Below are 19,670 nucleotides of genomic sequence, written 5' to 3'. Positions count from 1 at the left end.
CCTCCAACACCGTAATTCAAAAGCATCAATTCTGTAGGTGGGGGTTACCTATTCTTGGGGGGGGGGCTAGCTTTTTTCTAGCTTGGATTTTCCTGTCTTGTAGGGCAGACCTTTGAGGGCTGCCTACTGCTCCAAACAGCAATTGCTGCTCATACCCACTGGCTTACAAAAAGGAAAAAAATAACAACAAATAATAAATATAAGTAAAACAGAAACAAATTAATTTAATATAAAAATAGCTTTACTTACCAGGATTAGGGAATTTGTTTAACTATAGAATTGGTAGTCCTGATGCTATACATAGGACTACATTATATTAATAATAATTAAAGTTTTTATTTTAATGCTTTAGGGGATTATTTTGAATTCTCTTGTAAATAAATAAACTTATTAGTACTTGGTTTAATTTAATTGGGTTCTTGGTAACTGGATATACTGAAGAAATAGATGAATGAATTTATAATTATAGATAAATCAAGTTCTGTTTCAAACCTGTTTGAACTGATTAATTGGCTTGGTCACTAGTTATATTGAGGAAATATATATGAAGAAGAAGAAGAATATATGAATAACTTTTGAAAAGAATTACTTGAGTTATTGATTAGTGATGGCACTTTGTTTTTTGACACATGTGTAAATTCATTTAAAAGTTTTACTGAATTCATAATCATTGTTTGCCATTATGTATTTTCTCAGTGGATGGAGCCTAACATTGCAACAATTAGCATGTGAGGGTCTGTGGATATTTGAGGTTAAAAAGGGTTAAAAGTTGGGAACCAATGACCATTGTGTTGTAAAGCACCCTAAGATCTACAGATGAAGGATGGTATACACATTTAATAAATAACAATAATAATATTTATGAATGCCAGGTTTATAATTACCCACCTCAACACACATAACTAGCTTAAAAATTGTTTGCCATTTTGAATTTGGAGGCTAAGAGGAATGATTTGTGATAGCTCAGTTGGTTGAGCATGAGACTCTTAATCTCAAAGTTATGGGTTTGAGCCCCACATTGTGCAAAAGAATCCTGCATTCTTTCTTTTTCTTTGGCGTTCACTTGTAGCTGAGTAAGATTTTCTTCCATGAACACGGTCTTAACAGTGAGTCCGTAAGTTACTGTGGAGGCCAATTCTGGATCCACACATCCTTCCGCAGTGGGGACCTAGGTTTCCGGGCGGGAGTTGATCACAGTGAGGGTTTGCCAAGCGTGCCTTTCTCTTAGCACGTTTCTCCCTTTCGTCCTGAATTTGAGCATCGTCAAAGCCCATGACACCTTTGGTAAAGGCTGTTCTCCAATTGGAGCGCTCACAGGCCAGTGTTTCCCAACTGTTGGTGTTTATACTACATTTTTTTTAGGTTTGGTATGTCTTGTTTTGATTTCATGTAAGCTGCGCTGGGAGCCTTTTTGGTTGAAGAGTGAGGTACAAATGCTCTAAATAAATTAATATCATACTTGGAACATGCAATGTGCATTATTTTTGCTAAGCTGCTGTGCTAAGACACTTACAGTGTAATGCTCATTTGTGTTATCAGTGCCTCTTCTACACTTTATTTTCTGCACAAATAATCAGATGGGAGAGAGAGAGAGAGGCTGAGTTATTCCTCCCTTGAAAAAAGGCCCCAAGACTTGACTTAAATTACCAAAAGAGCTATGTCATTTCAGTGTCATTTAAAGTCTCAGCATGTTCCTGGAATTTATTATACACTTTGCAAAGATGTTATACATATGTTACTTACTGGAGCACCGAACATTAGCAAATCCTGCAGTTTCTAGCATGTTACAAATGCAAGCTACATTTGGTTGAAGTTTCCCCCTATCTTGTCAATATTTTGAAACAACAAGTTCTGCTAGGAAATGTTTCATAGCATCCAAGTCTGTAACAACACACTTGATAGCTTGCTGCAAATGACTGATAAAAGTAGATTTGATTTTGATTAGTGGATTCAAAGATATCAGACGACAACAATGGATAATACCTTGAATTTAATGCTGAACTGTAATGCTGAACTTTATCACGTGACCTTGTTTTGCTTGCCTTGAGATCTCCCAGACTTCTAGTAAATGGAGGAAAATTATGTGCAGTGTTATAACAGCAGAGTTTAGGAATCAACTGTAGGAGTCCAAGTCTGAGCAGATGCACTCATCTCCTTGCCTGGTACTGAGAGAACTAACTCCTGCCTGCATTGCTGTATTAGCGCTAAAAGGAAAACATCAGCATGGCATGTGACCACTTGAAGAAAAGAAATAGTTCAGGGCCACTCACAGACAAACATCCCTGGCCTGCCTGCTTTTTCTAGAATACAGCACTACAGGCCAAATGTGTACAGTGATACCTCAGGTTAAGTACTTAATTCGTTCCGGAGGTCCGTACTTAACCTGAAACTGTTCTTAACCTGAAGCACCACTTTAGCTAATGGGGCCTCCCGCTGCTGCCGTGCTGCTGCCACACAATTTCTGTTCTCATCCTGAAGCAAAGTTCTTAACCTGAAGCACTATTTCTGGGTTAGTGGAGTCTGTAACCTGAAGCGTATGTAACCTGAAGCGTATGTAACCCGAGGTACCACTGTACTTTGAAAAATTTGAGGAATTTAAGGCATCCTTTGAATTTTGCAATTTTTTTATATGTCAGGATGCTGCCAGCAGCTCCCAGCTAGTTGCCCAGGAAAGTATAACGATAAGGGAAAGTTTCTTACTGTCCTTTTTTATTTAAATATTACAGAGAGAGGCTATAGAACCCAGCCTCTTGGATAATGGCATTGTCCCGAGTGAATCTCCATCCCTCGTCTCTCCCTCTTCCTCATTCATTATTCTCATCATCTCCTCTACAGGTGCTGCTACATGCCCTCTGTCTTGGAGCTCTTTGCTCTCCTACTTTTAAGGCTTGCCGGGTTCTAGGAGATGGAGGGTCTGGAATGCTTTCTAATGACAACGTGTCAGCCGGGTGTTGTTCTGGCTCTCCTATGATTTCCCAACTTTTCCCGTCATCTGCCTCTAAGCAGTGACCTTCCTCAAACCCCTGTTGTAAATCTATATTGTCTTCCTCTTCCTCCTCCCTGGAAGGGTCAGGATGGGAGGCAGTCTCCACCATTCCTCCTCTGCCCAGTCCCTGATATTATAGTATTTGTGGAACAAGTTTTGGTTCCCGTTCCTAGAGCGGCCTTACAGAGGCTGTTGGGCTACGACTGCCACCAGCATGTTCATAGTTGCTTTTTTGGTGATAGTTGAACATCTTTGCTTTTACCTTTTAAGCACATTGCAGTGCAGGATCCACAAATCAAAAGTCTATTCTGCTATTCCTCAAGTTCATGTCCCCACAGCCACTATGGAGAGAAGGAAGGCTGCATGTGATAGCCTGGGATTCGGGTTCAGATGCTGAACCTGAGGAATCCCAGCCTGCACAGGATTCCCCGCCTCCAGAACCAGCTGAGCCGGGGCTGGAGCATGAGCCTGAAGGGTCCTCACCTGTACTGGATCCTCAGGTGCAGGCACCAGCTGAGTCTGCTCTGGCTCCTGAGGGGGTGGAGGACCCATTGCCTGCAGGTGTTCCACTCTCAGCCCCGTCAGGGGAAGCTGAGGTTGCCTCTGGGTCCAGTAACCCTCCAGCTTCTCCTGAGCTGCAGAGGCTCAGGGCAGAGAGGCGGAGAGGTGGAGGGAACTAAGTTCCTGCAGGAGTGCTCGCCTCCAGGCCAGGAGAGGCGAGTCACCAGAGGATTGGGGCCACCCTGTGCCTTGGGGCAGATAAAAGCCAGCCAGCCTCAGTCCCAAGTTGCAGGAGCAACTTTGTTGGTTGTCAGTTCCTGCCTGAACCCTGTACTGCTATCCTGCCGGTGCTCCTGACCTCACCCGACTACCTGCCCTGCATCCAGCTTCAGCTTCTTCAGACTGCCTCCATACTGCACCTTCGACCTCGGACTGGACTTGGACCTCGCCTCTCGGCTAGCCCACAGGACCAGCACACTGCATGAGCATGGTCTCATGGTCTCCCCTCTCCCGACATACGGGTTCTTGCCTTCCTTTTCCTGGGGGCAAGCAAGGAGACAGGCTTTTGTACAGCCACCCATCTCTTCTAATAAGTGGAAGTTCCACTTCACAACCACACCATGTGGTTGTGAGGGCCTGACACCTTCTTTGTGTTTCTGCTGGTCCAGCAGCAATGTCAAGGTGGAGTCTGGTCCAGGAGACCATACGGCATGGGACACAGCCAGGAGAGGGGTGCCACTGCCCAAAGGATTTTGCCACCTGACATGAACCACAAAATAGTGCTTCCCTCCCTGGCAAGGAAGAATGGCTGGCTGAAGATCTACATCAAGAATAAGGGGGAAATAAAGATCTACATCAGTATCGGCTGCCCCTGTGGATCATGACACTTGAGACAGTTGCCTCCCCTGGGTTTTTTTGTGACTGGGTTTATCTCATTCTCTGTGGAGCAAAACATTTTTACGTTGTTGTTTACTTGCTGAATTTTTGTCCTTATATTTGTATTTTGTTCTTTTAATTCATGTGAACCACACAGCAAACGCATGCTGTTAGGCGACCTATATAAACATAGTAAATAAAAGGAGTAACAGATAAAATAAATGGCACAATTCCCTGATAGAAGTAAGATTAGACTTTATGACAACCTAAACAGAGACCACTAGTGTGTTTCTTTCCTCCAGCTTGATATGCAGTTGAGACAGATTGAAGTAAGGTATCTTATTTCTGTTAACTTTCACTAAGTTATCCTTTGGCTCCAGGTGTTTGCATTGCTGTCAAAGTATTTAACTTCATGAAGAATGGTGGTTCTAAGCACAAGCATTAAATGTATTGCACAGGGAAGGAGGGCCTTTAATTTTATTCAGATGGAATGACAGTAAATCTATATGTAACGTGATTCCTATCAAAAACCTGGATGTATTATCAATAATCCAAACTATGATGTAGTGGTTAAAACTATGAGTAGAAGACTCAAGGATCTTGTAATCAATATGTGCCCGGGACACTCTGTTGATTTATCACAAGAGATAATTGTTATAGGGAGGTTATAAATGTTTAAATAAGGTTCCTCTTTTAAACGTGTCAAGTATTTTAGGAAATTGCTTTGATGTATATTGAATGGCGAGTCTTCCTTTTTATTCTATAATGGAAGAGTTGCCCTACTTCATGATGTGATCCCTCTTGATTCACTTTGATATTAGTTGATGTTTGCTATCCTTCTTTGTGAAAGCTATATGAATAAATGATTCTGTTGTGATGGATGATGCTTCCTATTGGAGCTAAGCTATTAATGAAAACTTAGTCGTCAGACTTTACTAACTCAAGTGGTCCAGAACTCATCTATGTCCATTTTTATTATTTTACAAGCTTTACAAGCAATGTTTTCAGCCCACCCGTCAAACAGAATGACCAACGGCCATAATCTTGTCCTTATTCATAAGTCTCATGTGTGATGGCAGTAAGGACAATAGCTACATCACAACAGCAGCAGACAAAGTCATCTCAATATCACATCTCTGTTCATGTCTCTTTCCCAGCCATGGTATCCAAAGATATTTGGAGTAAGAATAGCATTTTACAAATGAACATGTGTTAGATATACATTAGTAAAGGAACAGATAAAAGTTCCTGGAAGCTTTCAAGAGGGTTCCAGAATTTTCTTTAGTGTGTAGGAGTGGCACTCTAGGTTTGATTGATGTTAGCTGGAGGTGCAGATAAAGGGAGGAAGTTGTAGGCTGCAATTTCTGCACGTGGAAAACACACACACACACACACACACACACACACAGACACTGTCAGCATGCATGCTGACCACAAGGTTGGAAGTAAGACAATGGGTGCTGCTGATACTGTGAGTTTTGCTGTGTCAGGATTGTTAATTACTGGACTGAGATTATACTGTGCTGGAGAGATAGAGAAGGAATGTAAATAGCTGGTATATAATAGTAGCAGAAATGCTTGTGCAACCAATCAAGCGATAAAGAAGCTCTTGACTGAATTTGAGTATGACTCCTGTCCTCTGCTTCCGGGGAAAACTCTGCTACAAACAGTAAGAAGTGGTTTTACCGAGGTGCCACCACACAAGCAGAAAAGCGCAGTAGAAGTGTGTTGGCAGTAACCTCTAATAAATTGCCCCTATTTCATCTGTGAACTATTGCAAAGTGTGAAGCTGGTGTCATATTTTATATGAATTGGCGCACTTGGAACACATGTTCAGTTATGGGGAGGAGGGAATGAGCCAAACATTTTTTTACCAAACAACTTTTTTTAAAAAGTGTTAGACCACCAACTACCGTAAATAATTTGGTGGCTGGAGCGGGGTGCTTTCAAACATCCAGCTCTTGTATCAACATTTTCAAGGAACTGGAAATTATTCAAAATATGTAAGAGGTGGGGAATCAAGTTCTGCAGAAGCCTGAATACAAATACAGATATTCTAAAGTGGGTTTTTAAAATGAAATGTTGGTTAGGAATGGGGGGAAAAAATCTTGTTTATTTCAGCACTGCTTTTTTATGAATTCAGAAGAACAATATATTGAAACTCTGTTTTGCATTGAACAAAGCCAGCATCTGAAAGCCAGACATGAGTGCTCTGGCTGAAAATGATTACTAGATTAGCTAGCTCTTCAAACATATAGATAAGATATATATTTTCTGTGTGGAAAATAGTTTGAAGGAAATGGAAGTTCCACTTGTCCTTGTGCTGAGTAGAGCTGATTTGGGATATGATTGCTTTTTTGTTATGCAGCGTAGTGTGTGAGGTGTGCAGTTCAGCTAATTCAACTCTGAGCCACTGCAGGTAATTTTTCATATGAAATCTCATCAGCTTTCAAATTCTGAATGCCGACATGTCATCAGCCTCAAAAAAACTAACCAGCTGGAGTTTTTTAGCTAGTTGACAGTCATTTATTTACTGAGAGACCTGTGAAAACCTTGTTTTACTTTGATGCAATCCAATTTTGCATTTCCCTTGATATATATAAACCTTCTTTAAATGATTAAATTTTCCAGCATTGTAACAGTAATGGCCTATAATTTTGAATAAACATGAGCAGTTAAATGGAATGATTGTTTTATGGAAATTGCTTTGGCTCTTTCCCAGCTTTTCAAGGCACCTTATTATTTAAATTAAACAACTTTTAGCTAATGATTACATTAAATAACAATATAAATACTGCAAAAAAAATCTGGCTGAATTGAAAGTAGAAATAATTACTAAAGAGTTACTTTTAAAGCTGGGCATCACCTCCCACATATACTCAAAAGAAAATACTAAGCTAACATTTACTCCATGTCTTACACGGCTTCAAAAATAACAGATAGGCCTGTTTCTTGAGTTAATAAAAAAAGGAGACCTTAGAAACATCCTTGAAAAAGAAAGAACATTTATAGGCTATAACAGTAAATCAAATAATACAGACTTCAACCTAGGGAAGCATTTGGGTGCTTGCAAGGTCTTCCATGCATAGATACACTTCTCACTTCAAGCAAATCCCTTGTGCTACATTTGTGGTTGTTTTGGAAGTGTCCCAAGATTCCAGGAACAATTTCAGTCCCTTGATGTGTTATACCCATGAGGAGGGCTTTGTAAGACGATGAGGAAGAGAGACTGCACCACACGCTCCACCCCAGTGTCCACATGTTGAGTCTAAACATTGAAAGAAAAGCCTTTCTGCATAGTGCTTTACATGCATAGGCTTCCATGTACTCCAGAACCCTGATCATGCAAGGTTCCAGATTGTTTGGAAGTCTAAAAGTATAGGGTTCTATGCTGTTAGACTTTCCTGCTTCAGATAAAACTCAGTGCATGGATGTCTGATAGGTGGGTTGCATTCAACACTGGGAGCAGGGCAAGCAGCATGGCACCATGTTCCCTACTACTCATGGAACTACCTTCACAAAGGCTCCTGTCAAGTGGTGCAAGGAACTCTTTTCAGACAGAAGAGATACTCACTGTCTAGCCTCTTCACACTCACAGCATAGTTTCCCATAGAGTGCCCTCAGTCAAGGTAGGAATTTTCAGAATGGCATAAGCTCTCCAAAACAGAGGACGAGTTCAAAGTTGATGACCACTTATGGCCCTCTTGTTAGTGCCACTGAAAAAATCTTCTTCATGATGGTACTCATGCGGGAGCTGGAGTATGAAGGAAGAACATCTCAAAGGTGCACAGAAGGCAACTTATTGCTCCGTGTGTTTCATGTTTTTCTGTTTTTGTTTGTTAAAGATTTTATTGGTTTACGAAAGTAGGAGCAATGTCTCTCTTTTTTTCCATGTAACATTTTTACCGATCAGTTTCATTTGTTGAGACATTGGTGTTATATCAGGGAGAAAAGGGGTAAAGAGCGGGGAAAGGTGAGTGGGGATGGGGTGGCGATGTTTCTATTTTACTTAATATGTGTGTGGGGTTTTGTGTTAGCGTCACTTGTGCAGGTTCTCTCTACTCTTCACTTGTGTTACTTTGGTGGTGAGAGAGGTTGGGGTTGGCCTAGGGTGTGGTTGTTCATTTTTGATTGGCTGTGGTGAGCTTTGTCTTCATGTGTGAGTGGGGTGGGTGGGTGTTTGGATCAGCTTACCCATATTGATTCGTATGCTGTTGATGGATTTTTGTCGTTGTCTTGTTGGACTCTGTATGTGATAAAGGGGAGCCATACAGGGGTGAAGGTGGCTTCTTCTGTTTGTCCCCGTGTCAGTTTCAGTTCATTGGTTAATTTTTCTAGTAGGCCTGTTCCCCATACTATTTGGTACAATTGGCCCATGCTTGCTCCTGACAGGTATCTCTCTCCAGTATCTGGTTACGATGTTTCTGATTGCTGAAAGTAGGTGAGTTATGAGTTCTTTGTGATGTAAATAGGCATTATTGTTTTGGAAGATGTTTACTAGGGCCAATTCTGGGGTGATTTCTAGTACTTGCTTAGTTATTTTACATATTTCTTGTATGGCTGTTGTCCAGAATAGTTGGATTTTGGGGCATTCCCACCTAATGTGGAGGTATGTGCCTATGGAGGTGCACCCTCTCCAGCATTTAGGTGAGGTTTCATGTTAAGAGTATTTCTCATGGGATGTTGGGGTTTTTCCTTGAAAGAACAAAATCAATCACTTTGTGATGGAATGGGAGATAAGAATTTCTTTTTTCTTTTAGACAAGATGGCACCCACAAGAGAAAGAGGTTTAATTCAAAATATACTGGGCAATAAGGGCCTAGTGTGCACCTTTCAGATGTCACCAAGCATTTGGATCCTTCTCTCCTCTGTTACTCATATGCAGAGCTGGCCTGACCCTGACACAAAGTGAGCTGCACTTCCCTCTTGCTGTCTCTGTCCACCTTTCCTCCTTCCCATCCACCCTCCCTGCCCACTCAGCCATGCATACACTTACCCATCTGCAAGGAAACTGGCTTCTGGTTATTGATCAGTGTCTACCATATAGAAAGAGAATGTCTGTAAATTGCTTGTCATGTGGCCTGCCCTTAAAATTTGGTGCTTAACAAATGTAAGGAGAATGGCTGCAATTTTGGCAGCCCCCATACAATGACTTCCAGGAATGTTTCAGGTTGCTGTTGGGCCTGCAGCTGAGCTAGTGATACACAGAGGGGCAAATTGAATGAATCGACATCTCCACTTGGCCGTACGTGCAGCACCTGCAACAGGCACAATCAGGCAGCGATGGTTGTATTTTTAGGCTGAGACAATTCCACCCATTTCAATTGCATGGGGCATTAGTTGCAATGTCAGGCTATGGCAACAGAGACCAGCGTTCAAATTCCCACTCAGACATGAAACTACTTGGATGACCTTGGGCCAGTTTCCACCTCACAATCACTAGCTTGTTGTGAGAATGAAATGGAGGGGTGTAAGACAGGGCTCCTTGGAGCTCCTTGGAGGAAATACAGTGTTTAAAGGAGGTAATAAAAAAGAGGTTGCATGAGTACAGCATCTCTGTGATTTCCTGGCAAGCTCATGAGCTCACTTCCTGTCCCAGTGAAGAATGAAGTTCATGAAGCAGCCCTATGCAGAGATGAACTAACCAATTTAATCACATTTGCTGAGATACATCAGGATTCCCTAATATGCAGATTGTCTTCACTAGGGAAAAGGCCATTAGCATAGCAGGTCCTGCCCTGTGGAACTTGCTGCCTGTAGAGGTTCAGTAGGAAATGTCTCTGCCTTCATTTAGACATCTCATAAAAACTGTACTTTTTAGACTGGGGTGGCCAACTCCCAAGAGACTACAATCTACTCACAGAGTTAAAAACTGGCAGTGATCTACCCCCTTTTGGGGGGTTCAGGTCAAAGTTGTTGAGTTTTCTTTAGGGGAGACAAAGTTGTTGAGCTTCTTTGTGGAGAGCCAGTGATCTACCGGTGATCTACCACAGACGTCCAGTGATCTACCAGTAGATCACGATCTACCTGTTGGACATGCCTGTTTTAGACAATGTGATTTTTCCCCCCTTTTAACCAGCCAGTACCTACTGCTGTTTTATTGATATTTTCCGTAGGTTTTATAGATATTACTGAATTTTATATTATAAGACATCTTCATAAAAGTGCAGATCATAAATATACCAAACTTCCCCACAAATGTTAGAGTTAAGGGACTTGCCATTGTTACAGTAGTCTCCCTTCCACTATTTTCACTGTAGCAGACTCTCTACTCAAGTGCCATTGCCATCACCAATTGCTATAGTTTTGAAATTCTGGTGATTTATGTAATAGCACTAAATACAGAGAGAGTGATGCAGAAAATGTGTTCCTATTCATAACAATTAAGGTCACGGAACTATGGAGCCATTCTCAATTCCACCGGGCCTTGTTATGTAAAGCTGGTATGTTTTGTAAGTTCATTCTACAGTATATATGTATGTATGGCAAAGCACTTCTGCCTTTGTGGCCATTTAGTGCACATTATTCCAGTCCGCTGATTTATTCATTTCCACTGCTGTTTTGGCCAATTAATCATATTGGAGAATTGCAGTACTCAGGAGACATGAATATTGTTTACCTGCATTTGTTCTTTTGAACTTGGCTGCTACAGGAAGCTCGCTGGGTTGTTTATTTTATTAGCTGAATGCATACCCGCCAACATTTCTCCAATGAAAATAGGGACGTCCAATTCCATAATGACAATTTTACTATTTATACCTCACATGTCTGTTTGTTTGTTGATTATTGAATTTATATTCAATAATAATATATTATTATTATTATTGTGTTCTTAACCAGTGGAATATATCAATTCCACTGACAAACTGGAACGTGTCCAGAGGAGGGCAACCAAAATGGTCAAAGGCCTGGAAACGATGCCTTATGAGCAACGGCTAAGGGAGCTGGGCATGTTTAGCCTGGAGAAGAGGAGGTTAAGGGGTGATATGATAGCCATGTTCAAATATATAAAAGGATGTCATATAGAGGAGGGAGAAAGGTTGTTTTCTGCTGCTCCAGAGAAGCGGACACGGAGCAATGGATCCAAACCACAAGAAAGAAGATTCCATCTAAATATTAGGAAGAACTTCCTGACAGTAAGAGCTGTTCGACAGTGGAATTTGCTGCCAAGGAGTGTGGTGGAGTCTCCTTCTTTGGAGGTCTTTAAGCAGAGGCTTGACAACCATATGTCAGGAGTGCTCTGATGGTGTTTTCTGCTTGGCAGGGGGTTGGACTCGATGGCCCTTGTGGTCTCTTCCAACTCTATGATTCTATGATTCTATAACCAGAGGTCTCAGGACAAAAACAGAACGCAAAACCACAAAATATATAATCAAAAGAAAAACAGCAACCCAATAACCTTATTGGGTTGCCTGAGCACTCTGGGCAGCTTCCAACATATCTAGAAACATAATAAAACATGAAACATGAAAAAAACTTCCCTATACAGGATTGCCTTGAGAGGGTAACTCCATACCCTCTAACATTTCTCCAATGAAAATAGGAATGTCCTAAGGAAAAGCAAGACATTATAGGATCAAATCAGAAACTGGGATGGCTTCTCTAAATCAGGGACATCCCTAGAAAATAAGGACACTTGAAGGGTCTGTGAATACCGTTGTGTCTTTGACACAAGGTGTGAGTAATTATGTTACAAAGAGACCTGCAATCTCACTACAGTGGTACCTCGGGTTACAGACGCTTTAGGTTACAGACACTTCAGGTTACAGACTCTGCTAACCTAGAAATAGTACCTCAGGTTAAGAACTTTGCTTCAGGATGAGAACAGAAATTGCGTGGTGGCGGTGCAGCAGCAGCGGGAGGCCCCATTAGCTAATATGGTACCTCAGGTTAAGAACAGTTTCAGGTTAAGAATGGACCTCCAGAACGAATTAATTTCTTAACCCAAGGTACCACTGTACTGATACAGGTGTCATTTTTCAGCTTGATGTTGATGAGTTTGGGAGATCTATTGGGGTAGACATAGAAATGTAATCCATAGTATATTTTTTTCCCATTTCCATCTTCTCTTAGCAGCTTGTCAGACAGCATAAACCTTTGACACAGCCAGTGGCAACAGCTGGGGAGGCATCATCTTCATTGCTTTGAGCCTCACAATGGCGGGTCGACCTATCAGTGATTGTGTTTTTGTTTATTAGGGATGCGGGTGGAGCTGTAGTCTAAACCACTGAGCCTCTTGGGCTTGCCCATCAGAATGTCAGTGGTTTGAATTCCTGCGACGGAGTGAGTTCCCATTGCTCTGTCCCAGCTCCTGCCAACGTAGCAGTTCGAAAGCACTCTAGTACAAGTAGACAAATAGGTACCGCTGCAGCGGGAAGGTAAATGGCATTTCCATGCGCTCTGGCTTCCATCACTTCCGCTGTGCCAGAAGTAGTTTAGTCCTGCTGGCCATTTGGTCCAGAAAGCTGTCTGTGGACAAACACTGGCTCTCTTGGCCTGAAAGCGAGATGAGCACCGCAACTCCATAGTCACCTTAGACTGGACTTAACCATCCAGGGGTCCTTTAACTTTCCCTTTTTTACCTCCAATTCTGGGCATACCTATACTAGCAGCGTTATCTTCCATGAATGTGCCTATTCCCCTTTTAAAGTCATCCAGTTGGTAGCCTCTCCTTCATTCATAGCAGTCACATATGGGGTTTATATCCTCTGTGACCCCAAAGTCTCATTCCTGATCAGTCTCTGCCAGTTCCCCCAATCTGCCCAAGCGACTATTCCTGTTAATATGAGGGATAAGAGCTTTAAAGAGCACCGTGTGGAAGTCAGCCAGCAGCCATCATTTTAGAAGAGGCTGTGAGACTGTGTCACAGGAAGATTTTAGAAGCATTCCTATAAAAAAAAAACATTTTACAATCATGCCGCCTGATTAATTAAAAAAAATTCATTTAATTAATGGGTTATATTTTGCAGCCCTAATGAATTTCCCTTGTAGCATAGTCATTCAGAGCAAACAATCATGATATTTGTGTGGATAGTGAAATTGTGAGCAGAGGAACACATTCACTTTTAATTGGGAATACCCCTTTGAAAAGAAATGGAAATTTCAAAAGGCACCACCACTGACTGAACTCAGTGGGGAAACTCTCAGTGTTCTGAATGGATCTGGAAGGTACAGGTAATTGCCACATGTACTTGTTAGGGCAATTTCACTTCATGCTGACTTAACATTATCTGGTTCCTAAAATCAATGGGACCATTGCTGTTGCCTTCAATGGATGGAACACATGGTTCCCATGCTCTTCTCCATTGTGTAAAAGAATTGGGACAAGATTTCCTTTTATTGATGGGTTATTACTGCGTTTTGACAATACCCTGTCATCCTCTTCTTTGTAAGGACCTCAGAAGAGATCCATGGTTTGTGGGTAAATAATGGATATATTATAAAGTGCTCCACAGCTCTGTTATCAGTAGGCTTTCTACTAGTTATTCTGTAATTACTTTTCAGATTTATCACACGGTGCTTTACAGCAGCTAGCCCAATGGTGAATTGTATCATGCATAAATCATAAACAATTGCTGGACTCTCCAGTATTTATTTAAATATACTATGGTAAGGCAGAACTCCTTTCTCCATCTAAGAGGCTCTAATTATTTAGAGAGATGATGTTGTTACCCTCGGAGGATTTCTTTGCAGTGGATATAGCATTGATAAATCTAATCATAAGTGCTCATAAATTTTGGAAATGCAATATTGAATCATATGGTGTTCTTAAAATGAAAACCCAGGGAAGAATAATTAGTGTAGCCAACCAAATCAAGGTGATTTTAAAAACCTATTTTGTTCAGTTAATGCCTCCAAAACATATTGGACTCAACTCTGCTTATACAGCACCATTTTCATTTGACTGGAGGTTTTTTCCTTCCCTTTTAATGAGAACTCAGTCTAAGGGTGATGCAGACTTCTCACCAGGTTCATCTGCTGAAGTGTGAATATCTTTACGTAATCCTTATTACCTTGGAACATTTTAAACTTTAATCTTTAATTTGCCGCAAGTACCAAAGTCTGAAAAAGTTGAGGTCTGCTTTACATCACATTACGTCAGTTGAAATGAAATATAATTTGACAAAATAGTTGGAGCGTATTCAAATCAGGAAATAAATTTTCAATATTGGTTCTAACCCACTTACCCTGAGGTACAAAAAAAAGGAGAGAAAAAACTTCAGATGGATTTGGGCTCAGTTGGGAGTACAAGAGATTAAAGTAATTTTCCAAAGGCACTGAAAGTGTGATCCACAACACAACCACTTGATCCATTGGGGTTATTTTGATTCCAGTAACTGTCTTTCAAGATATTGATATTGCTCCCATACACAGGCTCAATGCCTAGGCATCCCTGTTATTGAAAAAGAATGTAAAAAGTAAATTCAATTTGTAAGTATTGTCCAAATAAACTATACTTTTAATATATCAAACTTGATAATTTTATGGCAAACCAAGTTATACACAATACATTCTATGTTTCTAAAGTTTGATCTGTGAAATGCACGGAACTAATTATGTACTGCACATTTTTCAAGATTGCCTAAAAAAGTTGGCCTCCTCTCACCAACCTTAAATTCAGCATTTCCAGAAATGGTACATCTCTACTAACACAACACTGGGTGATAATCAATGTTAGTCACACACAGAGTTGATCTCCTGAAAGCAGTGGATAAATAATATAAGTCTATTGCTTTCATACTCTGTTCTGAGTATGCTAACACTGCATATCACCCACTGGATTCAAATACTGAATTTCATTTTCTTTTCCCCTCCGAATCCCTTTTTCTTTTGTGTTGTGTCTTTCAGATTGTTAGTCTTTCTGGAAGCCTTCTTTGGCTGAGGAGTGATTAAAAATAAATTAATTCCACTTGTTTTATGGAATCAAGGCAAGGCAAGACCTCTCAGCTCCACAGTTAAAAAAAAAAAAATCTTCACAGAACTATAGTGAGGATGGCTGAATAAACATGAAATATTTTTGCAAAGTAACATGTAAATAACTTAAAATAACCTATGGAAAATTCCCCCTAAATACTTGAGGGCAAGATGATGGCTTTAGATCATTATAATTTGGGGAGGTTACTTTAGGTTTGGGACGGACTGTCTGGACAAAGGGACAAGAACAGGAGAACCATTGAATTTTTTCTCATTGCATGAAAGGTACTTACTTTCAGGTCCTTGGTACTCTTTAAATGCTTGACTTAGCCACACAATTCCTTGGGAAAGCCTCATCATTGAATGGCAGCTTCTGGGAACATAGGAAGTTGCCTTATGATAGAAGTGGGTCCTGAGACCCTCAAAATAAAATCTGAACAAAATTGGTGAAGCAGCAAAGAGTTTATTGATTACAAAATGTTCATTGCAAGAGCAGGTGTCCAGAGTAGGCACACCCAAAATTGACACTGCATACGCTTTTATTCCCTATCTCTGAAGCGCAGGATCTCTTTCTTGTTTCCCCATTGGCTGGGGACTTGAAACGTTTACAGCCTATCTTGACTACCTAATTTCCATTCTAAAATCTCCACCTTAGTTGACATCTCCCATTACCCTGATTTCGGCGACCACCCCTCCTGTTATTTTTTTCTCCTTATTTAGTCCATGTTTCTTATGTTTTAACACATTAACTCAAGCGACAAAGCCATATCCTGACCACTGGCAGGTGTAAAAGAGTTCTATACCTGCTGAAGCATACAAATAAACTGTTTTCCAGCTGCAAGCTATCCTATATATGAGCATCTTAACCGCAAGCTGTTCTAAATATGAGTGTAAGCAAGTCTGGGGCCGTTTGTGGTTGCATGTCAAGGCCCACAAGCCAGCCACCCATTAGACTCAAGAAATTCACACTGACACAGAATTTTGGTTTAAGGTTAATGGGCAAAATTTAGGCCACAACTTTATTGATTACAGCAAATGTGAGCGGTATTGGCTTAGACATTGGCAAAAGACTATATCGGGCTCCTGCCCCCTTTGCGGAAAGTCAGTAAGGGTAAACCACCAAAAGAGGGAGTCACTTCGGGGGAACCCGCCTGCAGCTCTCCTCGTTGTTCCCAGAGGCCCTCAATTGGATTTCAGACAGGATCCAGGCCTGGGATTCCTTTAATGGAATACCCTTGGACAATGGAGGGGCAGGTGATGGCCGACCTCCCCTCCCCCACACACCAGTAAGCCAATGCCTAACTGCTAAGAGGTAGGCGAAAACCAAATGGCCAGTGACAATCTGCCAATGGGAAAAATTCCTACCCGGTCCCTGACTCAAGACAGGCAACCAACCAAAGTCCAAAGCAAGGCCAGAGGACACCTAAATTAAAGGGCGGGTGGGCAGGTGTTTGGCAGCGTGAAGCAAGTGCTTGGCACATGTCGCACTGCCGCCTTTATACCCCCTCATGACCACCCCGTTCAAAATGATTGGCCAAGAGGCCTGGGGTGATTGTGGTGCAACCCTGGCATAAGACTATTACTCCACCCATGCCAGGGAGGGGAGGAACTGGGTTGAGGGCCTGCCTGCAACCAGGACCACCTTGGGAGATGATCCTATTTGCCTAACAGTTGCAGCATTGTGGCCCAGGTGAAAAAGCAACATTATTCCTCCCACCTTATACCAGGTACAACCGTTGGCCCATCTCACTGACTGACAGCAGCGCTCCAGGCTTTCCTACAGAACTTCTTCCAGCCCTGCCCAGAGATGTCAGGGACTAAATGTGAAACTCTCTGGTTGCAAAACATGTGTTCTATGACCAAACAATGGTCCAGCCTCTTTTGCAACCAGTGCACCAGTGATGGATGTTCTAGACACCAGAACAGGTGGAGGAGGGAAAGCAACTCATTAATGGTAGTAATAACTATGTATTTTAAATTAACGATGTTTTCTTATCAGAATTAAGGTAATTTCAACAACAGTTAAATTACTGTCTGGTTGTTTGCCAGGTTTGGTGGGAGGGTTTTTTTTTTAGTGAAACACATAATGAAAATGTGCTACCTTCCCAGCTATAATGGGAGGGGGATATAAAGAGAGTGACAATTTAATAATCTAGTGAGTATTCATAAGGCAGACTTATTTCAGAGGAGAATGACATTCCAAATTGTTATCAAATTAGTTGAAAGATATTATACAATGATATGCAGAAAAACCTTTTAAAAATATATCCTTCTGTTTCCTTTGTATATTAATACAATATCATTTTTCATTTAAATTGGGGACCCATCTTACCTCCATTAATTTATTCATAAGCCCTATTGTGTTCTCTTTCAAGGTCTTACTGTTTTATTACCATACTATTAATACCCTGCATGTGTATTCTAAGAATTTACATATTGAATTAACCTTTCCTACCTGCCCACAAAATGTTTGCACATGTTGGTAAAAGTGAAATGAACCATTTAACCTATCTCCTTATTCTCCACAAGGTAACGTTGATGTGATTTATAGCTTCAGAAAACAATGGTATTGCTTTTTAATAGCAAAATTCAAACTACTGTAGGCACTATCCTAGATTACAGGGGGAAATGTGGATTAAAGTTTAGGAATACGGTTAAATTCAAGTGAAGGAATAGCAGAATCTATTCTCAGTGTCAGTGCTAAGGCCTAGGATATTCAAAACAATATCATGGTCACTCTGAGCATTGCAAAAGTCATCCCCCGCCCGCCCCACTACAATACTGCCACAATTTATGTATATATCTGAGATCAGGAATGCAATCTTCCAGGAAACAAGCATGGCTTAAACCGTGGCATCACATGCTACTCTAAAAACCACACAAGCGTACACAGTTCGGTTAGGCCGTATCACATAGCAAGAGCAATTATTTTTAAATTCTGCTCACGCTGTAATACCCATTTTGGATGCAATCCAGCTCCTTTAAAATCAATGCTCTTTAAAATCAATGCCAGTCTTACCACTGTCTTCAATGGGAGAAACACTTGTGCTTTCTAAAGACCCCTTCTGGTATCTGATGTAGAGTGAATTGACTTAAAATTTCCCCGAGAGAGAGAGAAAAAATGACTTCATACCTGAATATTCCAAATACCGAGGTTATCTTATTACACAGAATGCTTTGTTTATCTTAGACAGTCGGCAAGAGCCATCCTTGCATGTTTTAAGATGATAGCCAGTATCTGATGGGAAATGCTTTGTATTGCTAACAAATTAGAAGTTTAATCTGTCATGCTGCATTATCTGTTTCAATTGTATTCTAGTTCCTACCAGACTATCATGTCCGCCATTTTTTATTTAGGAAAAAAAATGACAGTATACAGACTGTTTATTAAAATCAATGATTCCCATGTGTTTTCGTGATTACTGAAAATGACTGTTATGAATATGAATTATATGTGAGCTAGGAATGCAGATGTTGCATTTTGTTTTTATTTATTTTTTGCATTGCTCTCCTGCTTTTCCTGTATCTTGGGACACAAGGTGGTATATAAGTGACTCCCAGCTAGTCAACCATCTGGGTGCAAGCCAGCTTCAGTACAGTGGTTGACTCATGTGCCTTCAGACCATATGCGTGGATATTGGTGGAGAAGTGTGGGATGAACACAAGAGCTGTAATGCCAGCATAGGCCTTCAGTTATTACAATAGTCCACTTAGTTCAAGTCATTTGGTTACTGCTGCATACAGCTCTACACAGGTGGCGCTGTGATCTAAACCACTGAGCCTCTTGGGCTTGCTGATCAGAAGGTTGGCGGTTCGAATCCCCACGACGGGGTGAGCTCCCGTTGCTCTCTCCCAGCTCCTGCCAACCTAGCAGTTCGAAAGCACGCCAGTGCAAGTAGATAAATAGGTACTGCTGTTGCTGGAAGGTGAACGGCATTTCTGTGTGCTCTGGTTTCCATCACGGTGTTCCATTGCACCAGAAGCAGTTTAGTCATGTTGGCCACATGACCTGGAAAGCTTTCTGTGGACAAATGCCGGCTTCCTCGGCCTGAAAGTGATATGAGCGCTGCAACCCCACAGTCACCTTTGACTGGACTTAACCGTCCAGGGTTCCTTTACCTTTTTACGTTAACCCTACAGCTCCCAACCACCTTAAGAAAAATCTGTCTTGATCTTAAATATTTATTATCTGAATGTCTTAGTAAATGCTAAATAGACAGTGCTGCTCTCTAGTTTATAAATGTGCAAACTACACATGTCATGAGATGGCACTGTTTTACAATGTAAAAAATAAATTTAGGGACCTGATAAGATTGACATAATACTGTGGGATGCAGGTGGCGCTCTGGTCTAAACCACTAAGCCTAGGGCTTGCCGATCGGAAGGTCGGCGG

The 19,670-nt window shown here is 41.2% G+C and overlaps 1 protein-coding gene across 4 annotated transcripts in view; it reads left to right on the top strand.

Moving 5' to 3' along the window:
• The window catches only part of CNTNAP4 (contactin associated protein family member 4), a 277,455-nt gene that overhangs the window by 31,450 nt on the left and 226,335 nt on the right, over positions 1-19,670 (top strand). The window contains exon 1 of one of the 4 annotated variants that reach the window (XM_083403662.1): positions 17,197-17,283. The exons of the other annotated variants lie outside the window; for them this stretch is intronic. The gene's annotated coding sequence lies outside the window, so the exon portion shown is untranslated. Of the gene's footprint in view, positions 1-17,196; positions 17,284-19,670 lie in introns of those variants that run through there. 4 annotated transcript variants of the gene reach the window in all.

This window comes from Podarcis tiliguerta (genome assembly GCF_965153285.1).
Source record: "Podarcis tiliguerta genome assembly, chromosome: 11".
Lineage (NCBI taxonomy): Eukaryota > Metazoa > Chordata > Lepidosauria > Squamata > Lacertidae > Podarcis > Podarcis tiliguerta.
Note: the sequence above shows the minus strand (reverse complement) of the source record. Positions and strands in the feature narration are given on the sequence as shown.